We start from the raw sequence: 23,872 nt of genomic DNA on the forward strand, positions 1-23,872 counted from the left end.
GTGTCGCCCTCCAAACCTTTCCCTACGTACTCTACCAATTCAAACTTCTCTTAAGTGTTGAAATTGCCCCCGAGTCCATCACTTGTGCTGGCAGCTCATTCCACATTCTCCCCACCCTCTGAGTGAAGAAGGTCCCCCTCAGGTTTCCTTTCACCCTTGACCCATGACCTATAGTTCTGGTCCTACCCAACCTCAGTGGAAAAGGCCTGCTTGCATTTACCCTATCCAAACCCCTCATATTTCTCTATCAAATCTCCTACGCTCCAGGGAATTAAGTCCGAACCTATTCAACATTTTCCTTTAACTCAAGTCCACAAGTCCCAGCAACATCCTTGTAAATTTGCTCTCTACTCTTCCAATCTTTCCTGTAGGGTCAAGTACCCTGGTTTTACTTGTCACATGTACATTGAAACATACAGTGAAATGGGTTGCTGCATCAACAAACGGCACTGTCTGAGGACGTGCTGGGAGCAGCTGCTTGTACCACAACACTTCTGTCACCAGCACTGCAACCGCACAATTTACTAACTCTAACCTGTACTCTACGCCTTTGCAACGTGGGAGGAAGTTTGGAGGAAACGCACACGGTCTAGGGGAGAAGGTACAAATTTCTTACAGATAGCGGCTGTAATCTAGTTTATATATTGTTTTACTAGGCATTCTTGTTTGTTCAGATAATTAATTACGGGTTATATATAAACAAATGTTCATCGCGTATGGCATCACATGATTGCATGATAATTGCACAGCTTGTTGAAAGCAAAGATGAAGTCAGACTCGCACTTTCGGACTCTGGTGTTTTCTTTAAATTTGTTCAATGTTTTGAAGTTGGGAATCAAATACCGACCACTGGCTCCGTAAAGCGTTATGCTAACTATGCTGCCGCACGACAGACTTCACCCTGTGGTTTGAGAGGGAGAAGCTAAGATTGGAAGCATTAGTATTACGGTGGAGTAAAGGAAATTACAGAGGCATGAGAGAGGAAATAGCCAATAAGACCATATGATAGGAGCTGAATTAGGCTATTTGGCCCATCATGTCTGCTCCACCATTCCATCATGGCTGATTTACTATCCCTCTCAACCACATTCTCCTGCCTTCTCCCTGTAACATTTGACACCCTGACTAATCAAGAACTTATCAACCTCTGCTTTAAATATGTTCTATGGTTTGATCTCCACAGCCGTCTGTGGCAATGAGTTCCACAGATTCACAGCCTTCTGGATAAAGGAACTCTTCTGAAGAAATCACCTGGGCCTGCTGAGTCCTGAGATCAGACAAAGAATCTGTCCAAATTCTCAGGGAGGTTTGGAGTGGAGATCTACTGCCTCATCCAGGGCTCACACTGAGGTGAGCAACTGTGGGACTGAAGGGGTTTCCAAGCACGACTGGTCAAATGTCCTCCCATACTGTATCTGCAATTATGTTGGCTTCCTATGAGGGTGGTGAAATGGAAACCAAGCTTGTCAAACATCAGTCTGAGGCACTCCTGACTCTAACTGAGGACTCTAGTACCTTCCCTTTGGTCTGAGGACCTGTGGTGCCTGTGTCAGGTCACAGATTCCTGAATCTTGGAATGTATGAGAGATCTAGAGCTGCCAGTTCTCCTAGCAATAGAAATGGCAGAAACTCTGTGTCAGGGCCAATTCTGGTTATCAGTCTCTACAGCTTCACCCCTCTCTCTCTCTCCCCCCTCTCTCCCTGTCTCTCTCTCTCTCTCTGATTCTCTCCCCTCTCTCTCTCTGCCTCTCCAGCTGACTCTCCCTGCCTCTCTGTATCCCCCTCTCCTTCTCCCTCTGCCTCACTCCCCACATCATTCCCCCCTCTGTTTACTCTGTCTCCCTCTCTTCCTCATCTCCTCTGGGCCAGCATTGGCACAGTGCTTTACCGTACAGGCAACGTAGGATCAATTCCCGCTACTGTCTATAAGTAGTTTCTACGTTCTCCCCATTACGGCGTGGGTTCCTCCCACAGTCCAACACATACCAGGTATGGTCATTGGTCTGTAAATTGTCCTATGATTAGGCTGGGGTTAAATTAGGGGATTTCTGGGCAATGTGGCTCAAAGAGCCAGAAGGGCTTATAAATTAATTAATAATTAATAATTAAGTGAGTGAGTGAATGAATCTCCTTACCTCTCTCCCTTCTCTCTTACCTTCTTTCCCTCTCTCTCCCCTCTCACATTCTCTCCCTCCATTTCTCCCTCTCCCTCTTTATCTACCCCTATACAGTTCATTCCCTCATTACCTCTGCCTGTTTGCTTTTCTCTCCCCACCCTCAAACCCCCTCTCCCATCCTCTCTCTCTCTACACCTCTCTCCCTCTACACCTCTTTCAGTCTACATGCCTCTTACTGTAAATGCCGTCATTGTATCTAAGTCCATCACCAGCTCTGGAAGCACGTCCCAGGATCCCACCAATCTCTCCTGTAGACCATCTGCCCTACCTTAAACCTGCACCCTGTGGTGGTCAGCACGGGCTCGGGCCGTCGGAGATGAGCGTTCAGTCCTGGCACCGTTCTGTAAGGAGTCCCTGCGGCAGGCGTGAGTTTTCCCCACGGGTCGGGATAGCCACAAGGCAGCGGAGGTTTGAGATCAGAGGTTTCCTTCTCCTAGATGAGCTGCCATCTGCCCGAAGTGACTGGTTTAGAGGTGCCAGTACCCAGCCTTTGCCCCTTCTGTCAGTAGAAACAGTTCCACCGGGTCTAGTAGCTAAGCCGCACATGAAGGCCGGGAGCTGGACTTGGTTGTCAGAGGCTATTTGAGGTGCACACCATAGGGAGCATTTAATAGGTAGTGGGAGCTTATCCCCACTAACACCCCCGGCTGTGACAACCTTAAGGAACCACTACACTCCAATGTCTGAAAGTAAAACAGAAAATATTGAGAATACAATGGAGAGAGAAATCAACTTTGAAGGCCTTTGTCAGAAGGCAAGGACCCAAAGTGTGGACCATTTCTGTTTGCACGGATGCTGCCAGACCTGTTGAGTGTTTCTGACAATTCCTGTTTAGATTCCCAAAATCTCATCTGGATTAGACTGTATAATTCTTGTTTTCTGTTTCTGTACCTGCTTGTATTTTATGCAATCATGGTGTGTATATGCAATTGTTCAGTATGCCCACCAGTTCTGGTTCTCTGTATCACCTGGTACGGGGACTACACAGGATCGAACGAAGCTATAGAAAGTTGTAAATTCAGCGTGGAAAACACCTTCAAAAGGCAATGACACAGAAAGGAGGCATCCATCATTAAGATTCTCCATCATCCAGGACATGCCCTCTTCTCATTGTTACTATTAAGGGGAGGTACAGGAGCCTGAAGACTCACACTCAATGTTTCAGGAACAGCTTCTTCGCCTCCACCATCAGATTTCTGAACGGACAATGAACCCTTGGACACTACCTCAGTTTTTTTCCCCATCTCTCTTTGCATTACTTATTTAATGGTTTATATATAATTTAGTTTATATATATAGTAATTTATAGTATTATTATTATTATGTATTGCAATGTACTGCTGTCACAAAACAACAACTGTTACAACATATACCAGAGATGTTAAATCTGATTCTGTTCCTGATATCATTCTGGAAAGGAAGGGGGTAGATGCCAGAATGAGAAGGTGAGGGGAGGGGAAGGACTACAAGCTGGCAGGTGACACGTCTGTCCAAAGTTTACAGTAAATTTATTATCAAGGTACATTTATGTTGCCATATACAACCCTGAGATTCATTTTTAGTGGGCACACTCAGTAAATCGAATAACCATAATAGAATCAAAGAAAGACCGCACAGGCATCAGTATGCAAAAGTCAACAAATTGTGCACATACAAAAAGAAAGAAAAAGAAGAAACAGTAATAAATAAATAAACAAACAATCAAACAATAAATATTGAGAACATGAGTTGAAGATTCCTTGAACGTGAGTCTGTAGGCTGTGGGAACAGTTCAGAGTGAGGTTAGAAGCCTGATAGTCGAAGGGTATTAACTGTTCCTGAACCTGGTGACGTGGGTCCCAAGTCTGCTGATGGCAGCAGTGAGAAGAGAGCATGATCTGGGTGGTGGGGGTCCTTGATGACGGATGCTGCTTTCCCCATGACAACACTCGGTGCAGATATGCTCAATGGCAGGGAGGGCTTTACCTGTGATGGACAGGGCCACGGCCACTCCTTCTTGTAGGAATTTCCATTCAAGGGCATTGTTGCTTCTATACCAGGATGTGATGTAACCAACCAATACGTCACACATCCATGAAAGTTAATCAGATTCTTAGATGTAGGATTTTCCGCAAACTCCTGAGAAAGTAAAAACATCATCATGCTTTCTTCACAGTTGTACTTAGGTCCTCCGAAATAATAAGCACTAAGGAATTTTAAAGTTGCTGACCCTCTCTAACTCTGATCCTCTGATAGGACTGCAATTTTCTCCTGATTAATCCGCTCTTACTGACATGGTTTTTGTTGTGGCACCACTCAGCCAGATTTTCGATCTCTCTCCGATACTCTGACTCGCCACCACCTTTGATTCGGTCTGGTATCGCATTATTTGAAAAGGGGCTATCTGATTGGCTAACTCTAATCTACAAATTTGAATGGAAAGTTTGTTTATCTGGAGTGCAAAAAGAGCAGAGAATATTTTTCTTGCTTTATTCTTTTCTCTCTTCTCTGTTCTTATACCATTGCTACTTTTCCTTTCCGATCTCTCTGTTCCATTAGTGCTTCATGAAACGATCATGAAGCAACAGGTTTTACGCCTCATGACTTTGAAAGAACCTTGGATCAAAAACATCAGAGTCCAATACCATGGGGTGGTGAGGGGTTGGGTGGGGAACGTCTGGGAAACACCAGTTAAGGGAATCTGAGTTGGCACCAGCAACTCCAATGACCAGACAAGGCTGATGTTAGCTGAAGAAATTGCCAGGACATTTGGGCTGATTTAGGAGCCAAGGAAATGAGGAAATCCCAGAGGGAGCAGGAACTGATGTGCTGTGGCTGTTAATTATCCAGTTCCAGAAGCTTCCACAGAACACACCATGGGTGGCTCCCTCTGTGCCTGGGTTCCCGCTCCCCAACCACAAGAATCCTCTGGTCAAGACCCAGAGACAGACAGACAGAGCCAGTCGAGAGTGATAGAAAGAGGGAGGAAGAGACAGACATGGAGATTTTGTGGAGAAAGGTGGAGAGAAGGTGTAAGGATGAAGGTTGAGCGGGGGCAGCCATTGTGGGTGATGGAAACAGGGAAGGTGCGAAGTAGAGAGAGGAGGCATCGACAAGGGAAATAGGAGAGATTGGGAGAAATGGTAGCAGTCAGAGAGAGAGATACAATGAGAGTGAGAGAGAATGAAGGGAGAAAAGAGAAAGCAAGAGAGCGAGAGAGAGAGAGAGACAATGAGAGAGGGAGACAGAGAATGAAAGAAGAGAGAAAGAGGGTGAAAAGTGTAGTGACATCGAAAGAGAGGTCAGCATTTTAAAATCATTGTTCAGGACCAGACCACCAGTGACCAGGCCCAGCACTTTCCGTTAGACGCCTCCTCAAGCTGTCTCAGTGAACCACACATTACGTGGCTTTGCCCACTCCAGCTCTTGTGTGCCAGTGGTGGAGGGAGGAGGCAGGAGGGAGGAGGCAGGAGGGAGGAGGGAGGAGGCAGGAGGAGGGAGGAGGGAGGAGGCAGGAGGGAGGAGGCAGGAGGGAGGAGGGAGGAGGCAGGAGGGAGGAGGCAGGAGGGAGGAGGGAGGAGGGAGGAGGGAGAAAGCAGGAGGGAGGAGGGAGGAGGGAGGAGGCAGGAGGCAGGAGGGAGGAGGCAGGAGGGAGGAGGCAGGAGGGAGGAGGCAGGAGGCAGGAGGGAGGAGGCAGGAGGGAGGGAGTGATTGGAGGGGCTAATGACTGAACAGCTGCTTCATCCTGTAGTGAGGCAGATGGCAGAAACAGGGTCCGAGGTACAGTCAGAGAGAGAGAGAGAGAGAGAGAGAGAGTGAGAGAGGGTGAGAGAAAGAGAGAGAGGGAGGAGGAGGAGAGGGAGATGTGGAGACAGAGAGGTTGGGGAAGAGAGGGAGAGAGACGGGGGGAGAGACAGGCAGGGAGACGGGGGAGAGAGATGGGGAGAGAGAGACGGGGAGAGACAGATGGGGGAGAGATGGGGGAGAAACGGGGAGAGGGATGGGGAGAGAGAGAGACGGGAGGAGACGAGAGAGAGAGAGACAGGGGAGAGAGGGGGGAGGGGGGAGAGAGGGGGGAGAGAGACGGGGGAGAGGGACGGGGAGAGAGAGACGGGGAGGGACGGGGCGGGAGAGACGGGGGGAGACGGGAGAGAGAGAGAGACAGGGGAGGGGGGGAGAGGGGAGGGAGAGAGGGGGAGAGAGGGAGGGAGAGAAATGAGGGAGAGGGACGGGGAGAGAGACGGGAGAGAGAGAGATGGGGAGAGGGACAGGGAGAGAGACGGGGGAGTGGGGGAGGGACGGGGAGAGAGAGACGGGGGAGGGACGGGGGAGTCGGGAGAGAGAGACAGGGGAGGGGGGGAGGGGGGAGAGAGGGGAGAGAGGGACGGGGAGAGAGATGGGGGAGAGAGGGGGGAGGGACGGGGAGGGAGAGACGGTGGAGAGGGACGGGGAGAGAGACAGGGGAGGGGGGGAGGGATGGGGAGGGAGAGAGGGGGGAGGGATGGGGAGGGAGAGACGGGGGAGGGAGAGAGGGAGAGAGAGAGGAGAGAGAGAGGCAGAGAGAGAAAGATAAAGAGTGAGAGAGAACGGTGGAGCTGGAGAAGGAGCACAGGGTCTGTAAATCAGGGTTGGCCCTGACCTGGAGTTTCCGCTATTTCGACCTCAGCTCGGTGAACTGGCAGCTGCAGATCTCTCAAACATTCCGGGATTTAGGAATCTGTGACATGACGCAACCTCTAGGGTCCTCCGACCAAATGGAAGCTGCGAGAATCCTCGGAGAGAGAGTCTGGAGTGACTCAGACTGATGTCTGCCAAGCTCGGCTTCCATTTAATCCTCAAAATAATTGCAGATGTGGGGGACCATTTGGCCCATCCCATGTCCCACATCCACTCTGTGGTCAGAATCAGGTTTATTACCACAGACATATGTCATGAAATTTGTTCTGTTTTGGCAGCAGTACATAATAAAATCTATAAGTTACAATAAGAAATATCAAAGAAGTAAGCAGAAAGAGAGAAAATACTGAGGAGGTGCTCATGGGTTCATTGTCCATTCAGAACGCTGATGGCGGAAGGGAAGAAACTGTTCCTGAAACGACGAGTGTGTGTCTTCAGACTCCGGTACCTCCTCCCTGATGGAGGGGATGTCCCAGATAGTGAGTGCCCTTCATGACGGATGCTACCTTCTTGAACAATTGCCATTCATGTGGGGAGGGGGTAGATTTGTCACTACCATAGTGTGACCCTCCCTCTGTAACACTGTCCACCCCCACAGTGTGACTCTCCCTCAGTAACACCTCTCCCACAGTGTGACCCTCCCTCAGTACCACCCCTCCCTCAGTGTGACCCTCCCTCAGTACCAACCCCCCCACAGTGTGACCCTCCCTCAGTACCACCCCTCCCACGGTGTGGCCATCCCTCAGTATTACCCCTCCCACAGTCTGACTCTCCCTCAGTACCACCCCTCCCTTAGTGTGACCCTCCCTCAGTACCAACCCCCCCACAGTGTGACCCTCCCTCAGTACCGCTCCTCCCACAGTGTGACCCTCCCTCAGTACCACCCCTCCCTCAGTGTGACCCTCCCTCAGCACCAACCCCCCCCACAGTGTGACCCTCCCTCAGTACCCGCTCCTCCCACAGTGTGACCCTCCCTCAGTACCACTCCCCCACCATGTGACCCTCCTTCAGTACCACCCCTCCCACAGTGTGACCTTCCCTCAGTATCACCCCTCCTAGTGTGACCCTCCCTCAGTACCACCCCTCCCACACTGTGACCCTCCCTCAGTACCACCCCTCCCACGGTGTGGCCCTCAGTACCACCCCTCCCGCAGTGTGATCCTCCCTCAGTACCAACCCCCCCACAGTGTGACCCTCCCTCAGTACCACCCCTCCCACGGTGTGGCCATCCCTCAGTATTACCCCTCCCACAGTCTGACTCTCCCTCAGTACCACCCCTCCCACAGTGTGACCCCCCCTCAGTACCACCCCTCCTAGTGTGACCCTCCCTCAGTACCACCCCTCCCACACTGTGACCCTCCCTCAGTACCACTCCTCCCACGGTGTGGCCCTCAGTACCACCCCTCCCGCAGTGTGATCCTCCCTCAGTACCAACCCCCCCACAGTGTGACCCTCCCTCAGTACCACCCCTCCCACGGTGTGGCCATCCCTCAGTATTACCCCTCCCACAGTCTGACTCTCCCTCAGTACCACCCCTCCCACAGTGTGACCCTCCCTCAGTACCACCCCTCCCTCAGTGTGACCCTCCCTCAGTACCAACCCCCCCACAGTGTGACCCTCCCTCAGTACCACCCCTCCCACAGTGTGACCCTCCCTCAGTACCACCCCTCCCTCAGTGTGACCCTCCCTCAGTACCAACCCCCCCACAGTGTGACCCTCCCTCAGTACCGCTCCTCCCACAGTGTGACCCTCCCTCAGTACCACCCCTCCCACAGTGTGACCCTCCCTCAGTACCACTCCCCCACCATGTGACCCTCCTTCAGTACCACCCCTCCCACAGTGTGACCCTCAGTACCACCCTTCCCGCAGTGTGATCCTCCCTCAGTACCAACCCTCCCACAGTGTGACCCTCCCTCAGTACCACCCCTCCCGCAGTGTGACCCTCAGTACCACCCCTCCCACAGTGTGACCCTCAGTACCACGCCTCCTGCAGTGTGATCCTCCCTCAGTACCACCCCTCCCACAGTGTGACCCTCCCTCAGTACCACCCCTCCCACAGTGTGACCCTCAGTACCACCCCTCCCACAGTGTGACCCTCAGTACCACTCCTCCCACAGTGTGACCCTCCCTCAGTACCACCCCTCCCACAGTGTGACCCTCCCTCAGTACCACCCCTCCCTCAGTGTGACCCTCAGTACCATTCCTCCCACAGTGTGACCTTCCCTCAGTACCACCCCTCCCACAGTGTGACCCTCAGTACCACTCCTCCCACAGTGTGACCCTCCCTCAGTACCAACCTCCCCACAGTGTGACCCTCCCTCAGTACCACCCCTCCCACAGTGTGACCCTCCTTCAGTACCACCCCTCCCACAGTGTGACCCTCCCTCAGTACCAACCCCCCCACAGTGTGACCCTTCCTCAGTACCACTCCTCCCACAGTGTGACCCTCCCTCAGTACCACCCTCCCACGGTGTGACCCTCCTTCAGTACCACCCCTCCCACAGTGTGACCCTCTCTCAATCCTACCCCCCAACAATCAGCTGCCCCACCCCCATCCCCCACAGCGTGGCAGTTTGTTTCCCTCACTCTCTGTCATCGACGTGAAATGACCCAAACTGCCAGCTGCCTGGAATCAGGGAGTAACTCTGAATTAACCTTGGGCCCGTTTGGGTCAGACCTCCCACAGATGTTAGTTTAAGCATTAAGTCTGAGGAGGAATGGAGAGAAATATTTGCGTTGTTCCCCATCCCCCTTTCCTGTGGGAAACTATTAATCAAATGCTGGACGTTAGACAGGCATGGGTATTCTTCAAGCCTTCACTAACCATCACTAATTTGTATAGATACTTGCTGCCTGTTACCTCTTCCATCCCTCTCTGTCCTTGGCCACTCAGGTATAGAAGGATTCTTCGTTGCTGTTTCCGTAACAGTTTTGATTGACCAGTCCGGTTGTTCGCCCTGAGCTGAGCCCTCGAACCTGGAGGACCCGTGAACCACTCTTAGTCTGGCCTCTGCCTTTGACCTGTTTGGCATGGGTGGCCCAAGACCCAAAGCACCACGCCCTGACTCCAGCCAGCTGCACTCTCTGGGTCACTGAGACCCACAAGCCTTCGAACCCTGCGAGGCTGTGCTCCCATCCGACCATTTTTGTATAGATGAACCATGGGAAGTTTCAGTGTCAGAATCCGGTTTAATATCACTGGCACACGTCATGAGATTTGATGTTTTGTGGCAGCAGTACATTACAATGAAAATTACAACGATATATATAAATAAGTAGTAGAAAAATAGTGAGATGGTGTTCACAGGTGCATTGTGCATTCAGAAATCTGACGGTGGAAGGGAAGAAACTGTTCCTGAATCCTTGACTCTACAACTCATGTTCACAAGATCACAAGACGTCCAGCGTTGGAAACCTCCCCATGATATTTCAAATCCTCACTGGCTTCGCAGCTTTTTGGACATTCCCTACCTGGAACTTTCATCAGCAAGAGTAAATGATGCACGACCAAACACAATCTTAATGTGGACCAAATTTGATATCGAACTTAAAAGATCTTTTGTTAAAATAGGAATGCTTTGTCTGTGTATGTACTACTATTCAGTTGATTGGTGGAGGGGAGAGGGATGGGGGGGGGAGAGAGGGGTGGAGGGGGAGTGGTGATGAAGGTTGGGGGATGGCTGAGTTTAACAGCCAAAATGTAATTGGCAACTGGTTGTATTGAATGTAATTTGTTGGTGTTGCAATAAAAAAATTAATAATAAAAAAACAAGATCACAAGACAAAGGAGCAGAAGTAGGCCATTCAGCCCATCAAGTCTGCTCCGCCACTCCACCATGAGCTAAAATATTCTCCCATCTAGTTCCAATTTCCGCTTTTTCCCCATATCCCTTGATACCCTGACTAGTTAGATACGTATCAATCTCCTCCTTAAACACCCTCAATGATCGGGCCTCCACAGCCGTATGTGGCAACAAATTCCATAAATCCACGACCCTCTGGCTAAAAAAAATTCTCCTCATCTCTGTTTTAAATGGGTACCCTCTAGTTCTAAGACTGTGGCCTCTTGTCCTGGACCCACCCACCATGGTCTGGGTACAGGTTGATGGAATTAGGCAGATTAAGAGTTTGGCATGGACTAGATGGGCCAAAGAGCCTCTTTTTGAGCTGGGGTCCCAAAGACCATTTGACCGTTAGGGGCCCATGCACGAATATGGTTGGGAACCCCATTCTACACGAATCCTATACTAATCCCACTCCATTCTCTCCATATTTCCTTCAACTTCCCTGAGATTCTGTCATTCACATGCACACTAGTGGTAATTTAGAGTGGCCGATTAAAGAATGTGAGGGAAAACCAGGGAACCCAGTGGGCACCGGCGTGGCTTCAGGTAGAATGTGCAAACTCTACACAGACAGAGCGGGTGGCCAGGATTGAACCTGGATCCCTGGTTACTATGGCTCTGAGCTGCAAGGAAGTCTCTGCCCCTTTGTATTGTAATGTCATTGGCATGCTATGCTAGCACATTTTAAGGCAATGCACTTTTCAGGTCATGGCCTATATCTCAGGTGTGGGAATTATAAAAGCAGCCTTTGTTCTCACTATAGTCAGCAACTAGTCTGTAATCAAGGAAACAAGAGGTTAAACGATGGCTGTTAGCACAGCTTGAGTCACTGATTCAGGATGTACTGTACAGATTTTTGGACTACAAGTATTATAGTCACAGTGTCAGTCATATAGTCATACATCACAAGATCAGTCCTTCTAACCCACTCTTGGACAACCATCATTTCAGCTGTACTGCTCATGGTCACCAACACTGGGCACTTATCCTTCTATATCTCGCATCCCCCTTCCATCTTTTAGCCTAAAGTTTTATACATCTCTTATGTTCTAACCTTTCCTAATAAAGACTAGTACACCAATTGCTTTCCTAATTGTATGCAGGATCAGGAACATGATTTTCTGAGAAATGTGCACAAGGTCATCTAGATCTCTGAGCACCAGTATTTCCTGCTCTCTTGCAGACAAAGAATTTTTTTTCTAGTTTCTGTGTTCTTCTTAACCTATAAGGTTAACATCTTACTTATCACTACAGCAATCAATGTTTTTGGCCAATAACTTAACCTGCCCATATACCTCTTCAATCTCTCTGCACTTTCCACTTAAAGACATCAACAATGTATCTGAATACATTAACCTTGTTATTCTGAACTATTGATATAGATTGTGTATAACTGGGTAACCTTGATCCTTGTGATTCCAATCATTGTCTGCCCATCTGAAAACATCTCATTTATTCTGAATTTCTTCATTGTTCTTAAACTAAGCTTCAGTGTACATTATTAAACACCATTCAATGAGCCATAATTTTCTGTATAACGCCTGACATGGCAACTTATTGAATGAATTTTGAAATTCAAAATATACTGTATCTGCGGGTTATCAGTCTTGAGTGAGAAATCAAAGTGGTCAAATGAAAACTATGAGTCATAAATTTCATTCAAAGTTCAAAGTAAATTTTATTATCCAAATACATATGTCACCATATACAACCCTGAGATTCATTTTCTTGTGAGTACTGCATACCTAACAAATCTATAGAATAGTAACAAAAACAGAATAAATGACTGTTCTCAGTATTCTCTGTATTTGCATGTCTGTCTTCTTTTTCACATTGGGTGCTTGTTTATGTGAAGTTTTTCGTTGATTCTATTGCACTTCCTTGTTCTACTGTAAATTCCTGCTCAGAAATGAATCTGTGGTGATGCAATGATGTGACGTAGTGCATACGTGAGGGTGAGCAGCCAGAGTCATCGTACATGTAAGTAGAAAAAGGGAGGAGGTCCTGAAAACAGAATACAGGGAATTAGGAAGGAAGATGAGAAGCAGGACCTCAATGGTCATAATCTTGGGATTGCCGCCCGTACCATGCGATAGTGAGGATAGGAATAGAATGAGGTGGCAGATAAATGCGTGGCTGAAGGATTGGAGCAGGGGACAGGGATTCAGGTTTCTGGATCATTGGGACCTCTTCTGGGGCAGGTGTGACCTGTACAAAAGGGACAGGTTGCACTTTAACCTGAGGGGGACCAATAATCTGAGGCAGGCAGGTTGACTTAGAGCTGTTTGGAGTGGTTTGAACTAATATGGAAACGGATGGAAACGGATTGGCAGAGCTGAGGATGAGCCAGCAGGTTTACAAGTAGATGATGGATGTAACAAGGAAGGACAAGCCAATGATTGGGTACAAATACAGACAGAGCAAAGGGTTAAATTGTACCACAGAGGTAACATTCATAAGGGTGAAGAATGCAGGACTGAAGGTGCTGTATTTAAATGCACGTAGCATTCGGAATAAGGTGGATGAATTAGGGATTGGTCGGTAGGATATTGTGGGCATCACTGAGTCATGGCTGAAAGAAGGTCATAGCTGGGAGGTTAACATCAATTGAAAAGACAGGTAGGAAGGCAGAGGCGGTGGCGTGGCTCTGTTGGTAAGAGATGGAATTACATCTTTGGATAGAGCTGACATGGGGTTGGAGAATGTTGAATATCTGTGGATGGACTTAAGAAATTGCAAGGGCGAAAAAGCATTATGGCAATCATATATAGGCCTCCAAATAGTAGCCAGGATGTGGGGTTGAGAATGCAAAGGGAACTGGAAAAGGCACATAATAAGGGTAATAACACAATTGTACAAGGATCTTCAATATGATTGGGAAAATCAGTTTGGTGTCAGATCACAAGAGAAGGAATTTGCTGAATGTCTATGAGGTGACTTTTTAGAGCAGTTTGTGCTTGAGCCTCCTCGGGGAAAGGCTACCTTAGATTGTGTGTTGTGTAATAATCCAGATTTTATTAGGGAGCTTAAGGTAAAGGAACCCTTAGGAGACAGTGATCATAACATGATTGAATTCATAGTACAATCTGAGAGTGAGAAGCATAAGTCAAATGTATCAGTATCAGTAATATAAATCAGGATACTGAAAGATTTTTCAGTTTTACAAAAAGTGAAAGGGAAATGAGAGTTGATATTGAAAATGAATTCAGAAGGTAGAAAAAGAGGGACAAAGAACTGGTGGATGAACTTAATAAATACTTTGCATCTTTCTTCACTGTGGAAGACACTAGCAGTGTGCCAGAGATCTGTGAGTGTCAGGGAGCAGGACTGAGTGCCATTGCTATTACAAAGGAAAAAGTGCTTGGCAAACTAAAAGGTCTGAAAGTGGATAAGTCACCTGGACCAGATGGACTACATCCCAGAGTCCTGAGAGAGGTTGCTAAAGAGATAACAGATGCATTGGTCATGATCTTGAAAGAATCGCTTAATTCTGGCATAGTTCTGGAGGGCTGCAAAAATTGCAAATGTCACTCATTAAGAGGGGAGGAAGGCAAAAGACAGAAAATTATAGGCCAGTAAGCCTAACCTCAGAGGTTGGGAAAGTGTCGGAGTTTATTATTAAGAATGAGGTTTCAAGGTACTTGGAGACTAATGATAAAATAATTCAAAGTCTGCATGGTTTCTGTAAAGGGAAATCTTGCCTGACAAATCTGTTAGAATTCTTTGAGGAAGTAACAAGCAGGGTGAACAAAGGAGAGGCAGTGGATGTCATTTACTTGGATTTTCAGAAGGCATTTGATAAGGTGCCACACATGAAGCTGCTTAACAAGATAAAATTCAATGACGTTACTGACAAGGATAGTGGAATGACTGACAAGCAGGAGGCAGTGAGTGGGAATAAAGGGGGCCTTTTCTGGTTGGCTGCTGGTGAGGTGACTAGTGGTGTTCCTCAGGGGTCAGTATTGGGACTGCTGCTTATCACGTTGATTGTCAATGATTTGGATAATGGAATTTGTGGCTTTGTGGCAAAGTTTGTGGATGATACGATGATAGGTGGAGGGGCAGGTAGTGTTGAGGAAGCAATGTGATTGCAGCAGGACAGACAAATTTGAAGAATGGGCAAAAGAGTGGCAGATGGAATACAGTGTTAGGAAATGTACGCAAATGCATTTTGATAAAGGGAACAATAGTGCAGACTATTATCTAAAAGGGGGGAAGATTCAAACATCAGAGATGCAGAGGGACTTAGGAGTCCTCATGCAAGACTTCCAGAAGGTTAATTTACAGGTTGACTCTGTGGTAAAGAAGGCAAATGCAATGTTGGCAGTTATTTCAAGGAGAATAGAATATCCATTATTAAGGATGAGATTTCGAATATTTATCTAATAGTTTTACCCTAGAAAGGGGCACAAGACAGGGCTGTGCATGGTCACCACTACTCTTCGCATTATATCTGGAACCATTAGCTCAATACATCAGACAAAATGAAGATATCAGGGGAATTACTATTAAAAGGACAGAGCATAAATTGGCTTGTTGCACGAATGACATTTTGATCTATCTAGGGCAACCAACATACTCTTTACCTAAATTGATGAAATCTTTTGAACAATATGGCCAATTATCAGGATACAAGATCAACATAGATAAAACCAAACTACTTTCATGTAACTGTAGCCCAGCAAGATAAATTGAAAGTAGATATCCTTGGGCATGGCAAACAGAGTCTGTCAAATATTTGGGCATCATTATGCTAAAAGATTTGGCAAAATTATCAGAATGCAATTATCAGCCTATATATAAAAAAATTAAGGAAGATATAGCAAGATGGAACCTAATTCCTTTTCTTGGTCTCAGTTCAAAGATTGAATCTATTAAAATGAATATACTGCCCAGACTACTATATCTCTTTCAGACCCTACCAACAGAGATTAACCAAAATCAATTCAATGAATGGAACAAGATGCTATCAAGATATATATGGCAAGGTAAAAGGCCTAGAGTTCATCTCAAAACTTTGCAATTAGCCAAGGAAAAGGGGAGATGGGGCCTACCTTCTCTTAGAGATTATTATTTTGCAGCATAATTGAGAGCTGTGATATGCTGGTGCAACCCACCATATGGTGCTCAATGGAAAAACATAGAGGAGAGGATACTTTCCATCCCCATACAGGCAATTTTGGCTGATAACATCCTACAAAGTTACATAAATAATATTGATAACCCGTGAGTGAAATGGACTCTTAAAAGATGGAAAACTATTATAAAAGAATATAAACTAGAGAGAGATGTTACAATTCTTAAATAGTGTGTATACGACTTGGATTTTACGCTGAACAAACTGGATGCTTGATTTAAGGACTGGACAGCTAAAGGAATAACAGCTATTTGCAATATAATGAAAGAAGGAACATTGTTCAGTTTTGAAATGCTCAGAGAGAAACACTTATTAGAAAAACAAGACTTTTATCGATATTTACAGATGCGACAGTATGTTAATAGGACGGTTAAAAATGTAACCAAGGCAAGTACATGTCTGATAGAGCTATTTAGAAAAGCATATAATTCAGACAATGACAGTAGAATCATTTCAAGCGTGTAAAAGGGTTTGTCAAATCTTAAAACACATTTGACTTCATACATTAAAACAAAATGGGAGAAGGAAGGAGGGATAATAATATCTGAGGAAAATGGACAATAATATGGAGGTATCAATGGAAGTGTACCAGATCACAGAAATGGAGGGAGTTTGGGTGGAAAAACCTGATAAGATATTTTATGACACCCTCTCAGAAATCCCATTATGATAGTAACCTCCCTGTTTGCTGGAGAAATTGTGGAAATCAAAATGCAAACCATTATCATATTTTCTGGGAATGCCCTGTTAACAAAGACTATTGGAGTGGGATACATAATGCCCTACAAGACATCTTTAAATGTGAAATACCCTTAGAAAGTAAGACCATATATTTTGAGTATATACCTCAAGAATGGTTGAAAAGAGATAAGTATTTAATGAATATACTGCTGGTGGCTGGTAAAAAGATCCTTATCAGGAAATGGTTATCACAGGAGAGCCCAACTTTAAACGCATGGATGGAAATTACAATAGTTATTTACAAAATGGAGAAGATAACAGCATCTGTTAATCATAAGTTGGAACAGTTTGATTCATACTGGGAAAAATGGTTTAGCTACATAACACCTCATAGGCCTGATTTTATTCTCACAAGTCAATGAATATGTTGTAAAAAAATTCACTCCCTACTTTGTACATAGTTTTCTTCTTTCGATTATTCTTTCTTTCCTCTCCTTTCTATAAGTGTATACCTCAGATAAACATTATGTGGAGATTTGTGACAAATATGACTATATGATATATATGTACAGCATCTGAAATACATCTTATGGGAAGTTTTGTTTGATGATGAACTTCAATAAAAAATAAATTAAAAAAAGGATGAGGCTTCAGGGTACTTGCACAATAAATGAAGCTAAAGTCAGCATGGTTTCCTATGGCCTTGAATGGAAAATCCTACAAAAAGTAGTGGATACATCCATCATCAAGGACCCCCACCACTCAGGTCATGCTCAATTCTCTCTGCTGCCATCAGGAGGGAGGTACAGGAGCCTCAGGACCCACACCACCAGGTTCAGGAACCGTTATTACCCCTCGACCATCAGACAGGAGGTACAGGAGCCTCATGACTCACACCACCAGGTTCAGGAACTGTTATTACCCCTCGACCATCAGACAGGAGGTACAGGAGCCTCATGACTCACACCACCAGGTTCAGGAACTGTTATTACCCCTCGACCTTTCGGCTGTTGAACCAAAGGGGATAACTTCACACAACTTCAATTGCCCCAACACTGAACTGTTTCCACAACCTATGGACTCACTTTCAAGGACTCTTCATCTCATGCTCTTGATATTTATTGCTTTTTTATTATTACTATTTCTCTTTTTTCTTTTGTTTTTGCAGTTTGTTGTCTTTTGCATATTGGTGGCTCTCTGCGAGAGAGGTTCAGATCCACTTTCACTTTCTCCATCTCTCTCACCCTCTACCACACTGTTACAAGTTCTCAAGTATGGCAAGACAGACTTTCGACCTCACAATCCACCTCACCAATGATCATGCACCTTATTGTCTGCCCGCATGGCATTTTCTCAGTAGGTGTTACACTTTATTCTGCATTGTTATTGTTTCACCCTGTTCTACTGTAATGCAGTGTAATGACTTGATCTGTATGAACTGCACACAAGACAGGCTTTTCACTCTATCTCAGTGCCTGTGGCAAAAATAAACTAATTCCAATTCCACTTCCGTTCTGTCTCTCTCTGTGTCTCTGCCTCTCTCTTTGTTTCTCTCTACCACTTATCCTACCTCTCTCAAACAAGAGAAAATCTGCAGATGCTGGAAATCCAAGCAACACACACAAAATGCTGGAGGAACTCAGCAGGCCGGGCAGCAGATATGGAAAAGACTACAGTCAATGTTTTGAGGTTTTGCCCCAACTGATGAGATTATGTACCATCAGTTTACATTGGAGGTTACCAGAGGCACTTTGTTTAAGGTAAGGACATTCACTTTTCCAAGCGAAAGTAAGCAATTATTCTTAACCACACCTTTCCTAATTTATTATCACGGTAGCATAGTGGTTAGCGTAAAGTTTTACGGCACCAGTAATCAGGGTTCAATTCTGTTGCTGTCTGTAAGTAGTTTGTGCATTCCCCCCGTAACTGTGCAGGGTTCCTGCAGATGCTTCACTTTCCTCCCACATTGTACAGGTTAGCATTTGTGAGTTGTGGACATGCTACGTTTGTCCTGGAAGCAAGGGGACACTTACGGGCAACGTTCTGTCCAATTTTTTTTATTACAACCATTGCTCTGAACAAGAAATGTTTACTCAGCACATTATATGAAAGAAAATTCCAACTGCAGAGGTACGACGGCTATGTGTGTGGGGGCATTTCAGTCACTGTGCGGCGGCACACCCGTGCAGCTTAGTGCTTGCAGGCTGCCAACAGCACATCCTCAAACAGTGTTGGCTGCTGATGCAAATGATGCAGTTCACTGTGTGTTTCAATGTACATATGATAAATAAAAGTAAACTTTATTTTTTTGGCACAGCTGGTGAATTGCAGTCAGTTATTAAACACCGCTCTGGAAAACCTTTCCTTTGAAGGTGAGACTGACTAACGTTGGCTGATAGAAATTACATTTCAGCCCTACCACCTTTCAGTGCCAAGGTCAATATCTTTATATATATCTATCCAAGGAGTATTTGTCCAATCTTTCACAGGTCTAGTCTAAAAACACATTCTTGTTTGATTAATTTAAGTGCCAAAGATGTCTCAGAACTGCCACAAGACACTACACTATTGACACAGGAGATTCTGCAAATGCTGGAGGAGCTCAACAGGTCAGGCAGCATCTATGGAGGAGAATAAAGATTTGCCATTTTGGGTTGAGGCCCTTCTTCAGGACTGGAGAGGAAGAGGGAAGAAGCCATAATTACCATACCATTACAATGCTTTTATCATGTTTTTTATTTGTTCTAAACCTTGTACTGCTTATCACCTCCTACTGGTGTCCCTTCTCCTTCCCTTTCTCCCATGGTCCACTCTCCTCTCCTATCAGATTCCATTTTCTTCAGCCCTTTACCATCAAGGTAAAAAGTCAAGTTGCAGTTTCAGACGGACCACTAACCTGCATGGTGTTGATGAAAAATCTGCTAATGAGAGCTCATCTCAAAAACAACAGAAGGAGAAGAAAGGAGGCCAGAGCTGTCAGACACTTGATGCATTCTCAGAATCAACTCCTACAACCGCCACAGAGGCGGCCCCAGTACCTGAGGTTTTTTCACAGCCACAAGTCTCATCTGTCAAGCAGAGTGAACCCCCTTGTCAGGAAAAAACATTATCCCACAAGAGTAAGAAAGCCTCCACATTGTTTACATCTATCAGCCTGAAGGGGACAAGTTAAAACTGGCTCAGCTGTGGATGTCTGTATATAGCAGTTGTATTATATAGTATACACGTATATAGTTGGGGTGCATTCTCTACAGAATCGGAGATTATAGCTAAGCAGGAGGAGTTTTTTTTTGTAATTTTTCATTGAAGTTCATCATCGAACAAACATTTCCATAAGATGTATTTCAGATACGGTACATATATATCATATAGTCATATATGCCACAAATCTCCACATAATATTTATCTGAGGTATACACTTATAGAAAAGAGAGGAAAGAAAGAACAAGCAAAAGGAGAAAACAATGTACAAGTAGGGAGTGATCTTTTTTTTTACAACATATTCACTGACTTGTGAGAATAAAATCAGACCTATGTGGTGTTATGTAGTTAAACCATTTTTCCCAGTATGAATCAATTTGTTCCAACTTATGATTAACAGATGCTGTTATCTTCTCCATTTTGTAAATGTCCATTGTAATTTCCATCCATGCATTTAAAATTGGGCTCTCCTGTGATAACCATTTGCTGGTAATTATCTTTTTACCAGCCACCGGCAGTATATTCATTAAATATTTAACTCTTTTCAACCATTCTTGAGGTACATACCAAAAATATATGGTCTTACTTTCTAAGGGTATTTCACATTTAAAGATGTCTTGTAGGGCATTATGTATCCCACTCCAATAGTCTTTGATAACAGGGCATTCCCAGAAAATATGATAATGGTTTGCATTTTGATTTCTACAATTTCTCCAGCAAACAGGGAGGTTACTATCACAATGGGATTTCTGAGAGGGTGTAATAAAATATCTTAACAAGTTTTTCCACCTGAACTCCCTCCATTTCTGTAAACTGGTACACTTCCATTGATACCTCCATTTAAGCTGGAGGAATTTTGTGTATTTGATATTTCAGAAATATTTGAGTAATATTGGAAATATATTTGTTGATTAAGCATTCTTGTCTGTTCAAGTAAGTAAGGATTATATGTATAAATACATGAATTGCACACGTCATCACGCTACCATGTGATATGTGCATGCCTCACTTAAAGCAAAGAGCAAACTAAGACTCGTATTCCGGACTCTCTATCTTTTCCTTTGAATTCGTTGAATGTTCTGAATCGATAAGGCCCCTGACCTGGTGGCCTGCTTCTTAAAGTCAAAACAAATTGTGCAGACTCAGTGGGTCTATCAGCCATAAGACCATAAGATGAGGGAGAGGAATTAGACCATTATTGATTGGATTTTTCAAAGTTTAGTTTTGTTTCTGCAATTAAAACATTGTTCCTTTTTTATGTAAATATCACCGTCTGCTTATTTATTTATTTATTTATTTATTTACCAATTTGTTATTTGTTTATTTATTTATTAATGACTGCTTTCGTACTTGCACGGTTTATTGTCTTGCACACTGATTGTCAGTCTTGTGTGCAGTTTTCCATTGATTCTACTGTGGGTTTTTTGTATTTATTGTGAATGCCTGCAAGGAAATGAATCTCGGGGTTGTACCTAGTGACAGACAGTACTGTAGAAAAGTCTTAGGCATGTACATTTACAGTAGCCATGGTGCCTAAGACTCTTGTACAGTCCTGTACTTGCCAACGTGGAGTGGAGTGCGAGTTTGAAAATCTGCAGTGAACAAAGGATGCTGGGACTGACGAGGGTGGAGTGCGGTGGGAGAGGTGTGGGCAGGTGTCGGGGGTGGGAAGTGGTACGGGTGTAGGCACACCCAGCCCTGAGACACCAGGCAAAATCAGTTGATTCCAAACAACTGATATATTACAGAAGGTCTCCCTAGTGTTTCCCACTCCCTCCCCTCTCCCTTCCTCTTTTCCCAACCATGATTCCTCTCCCTGCCCCCTTCCCACTCTCAGTCCCCTGTAGAGAGCCATATCAGAATCAAGTTTATCATCACTCAGATATATTATGAAACTTGTTTCTGTTTTTGCAGCTGTTAATCACACATTGCTCTGCGATGACATTGGTGCCAAGCTGTATGGGTCCTAATGCCCTTCCCTTGGACAACGTCGCTGTCGTGGAGAGGGGAGACTTGCAGCATGGGCAACTGCTGGTCTTCCATACAACCTTGCCCAGGCCTACACCCTGGAGAGTGAAGACTTTCCAGGCGCAGATCCACGGTCTCGCAAGACTAACGGATGCCTTTAAGTCATTATCAAAGATCACTCATAGTCGAGTATGATTCTTCTCATGGAGGTGGATCTGGTCACTTGTGGGTCTTGAGATGACTGAAGAGGCCGATCCGTGATCCGCAAGTCCCATTGCAGTGTTGGGAGGTGTAGGTCATTGAGGTGCTGGTGGGTGTAGCTGGTTGGGCCTTTCCCAGTCTCTCCTTACATTGAAACCATGTAGTCTCGGCAGCACGGTGGAGGTTTTATCGAGCTGTACAGTCCCCTCATAGACAGTCCTTCTCCAGCTTTCCCTACCCTGTGCCAATTTCTCCCATCCATTTAGGCTGATGTGGCACTTCCTCAGGTGGGTCTTAATATTGTCCTTGAACCAATTTTCCTGCCCTCCAGAAGTCACTTTGCATCCTTGAGTTGGCCGAACAGGGGTCATTTAGGGAGGTGGGGGTCAGGCACACGGATGATGTTGCTGACCCATTGCAATTGGAGTTAATGTTAGCTTCCTCCAGGGTGCTAGAGTTAGTACGCTTGTTCTTCCAGCTAGCTCAGAATCTTTTGGAGACATCTTTGATGGTAAGTTTCTAGGAATTTTGTGTGCCTGCTGTATGCTGTCCATGACTCTGCTCCACATAGCAAAGAGGGGAGGACATTTAGCATTATAGAGCAGAAGCTCAGTGCTGGAGCTGATATCCTGATCTCCAACAACTCTCTTTCTCAGCCTGGCAGAAGCTCCACTCGCACAGCTTATTCTGCGATTTACTTCAAGATCAGTGCTGGCTCTTGAAGAAAGAAGGCTGCCGCTGCCAAGGTATGGGAAATGATCAGTGTCCTTCAGAGGGATGTTGTCAACTTGGGTGGTTGGAGGTTTAGGAGCTTGATCTGGAACAGGTTGGTGCAGGACTTGGTACGTGATGTTTAGGAGCTCTGGCAAAATTATCCATCATACACTGCAGATCCCCAGAGTGAGCTATGACAGTGTTGTCGTCTGCATATTGGGGCTCCATGATGGATGTAGCTGACACCTTGCGCTTTGTCTTGAACCTGTTAAGGTTAAAGAGCCCCATCTGTCCTATAGAGAATCTGGACGACTTGAGGGTGGTCTTGGCCTGTGAGGTGAAGGGTGGTTGCAATGAAAGTGGTAAACAGAGTTGGGGCAAGCTGATCATGAATATGATTTAAAAGTTCTGTGCCACTGTCCTTGAGGATTTCTGCCGGAATTCCATCAGGCCCAGTGGCCTTGGCGTTCCTCAATTTCTTGCAAGCTGTCAACACCTCTTTGATACCAGGAGGCTGACTTATGTACTTACTTACTTACTTCAAGGGTCATTGTGGGAGCTGGTTGATGACCTCAATGTCAACAGTGGTGTCATAGCTCCTGAAAGTATTCCTTCCATCGAGACCTGATGACATTATTGTCCTTTAGCAACCTTTGTCCGTCTTTGGAACGAAGGGTGTTTAGGCCACGATAGTCTGGGCCATACGCTGCCTTGGTGACAATAAAGAAGCCCCTGATATCACCAGAGTTGGCAGGCTGCTATATTTCTGGGGCCCTCTCAGTCCACTGGTCTTTATTTCCCTTAGTCAGTGCTGGACTACAGCCTTGGCTTTGGAGTGGGCGTCTCTTTTTGCCTTGCATTTGATGTCCTTCTGCCGGGCATGGAAAGCCTTTCTTTTGATGTTGATTAGCTCTTCTATTTCATTGTCATTTTCATCAAACCAATCTTTGTTTTTCCGGGTCTTGTATCCAATGATGCTTTTACACGTATCACGAATGGTGGTCCTTAGTGTGGTCGTGTGTGCTTCAGTGCCCTCTGGATGCTGCTTTGGGAGTCTTTCAGAAAGGGCAGCCTGGAGATGTCGTACCTTCACTGTGTCTTTTCGGCTCTCCATGTTCAGCTGCTTCTGCACTCCACTCCTCTGCGTGATTTTGATGGCCACTTGTGAGTGAATACACCGATGGTCTGCCTGGCCATCATCGTCACTGATCATGGCTCTTGTATTCTTTACGTCTCTGCGATCCCCCCACCAAACAATGACATCATCTGGAAGATGCCAAGTCTTTGAATGG

The 23,872-nt window shown here is 45.6% G+C and overlaps 1 long non-coding RNA gene across 1 annotated transcript; it reads left to right on the forward strand.

Annotated features, from left to right (window-relative positions):
* Positions 1 to 517: 517 nt before the first annotated feature.
* LOC140197172 (uncharacterized) lies at positions 518 to 10,441 on the forward strand. Its single transcript, XR_011885873.1, has 3 exons — positions 518 to 601; positions 1,184 to 1,350; positions 9,727 to 10,441. It is a non-coding gene; the product is annotated as an uncharacterized lncRNA (long non-coding RNA).
* The last annotated feature ends 13,431 nt before the right edge of the window (positions 10,442 to 23,872 follow it).

The sequence above is a fragment of the Mobula birostris genome, chromosome 5 (genome assembly GCF_030028105.1).
Source record: "Mobula birostris isolate sMobBir1 chromosome 5, sMobBir1.hap1, whole genome shotgun sequence".
NCBI lineage: Eukaryota > Metazoa > Chordata > Chondrichthyes > Myliobatiformes > Myliobatidae > Mobula > Mobula birostris.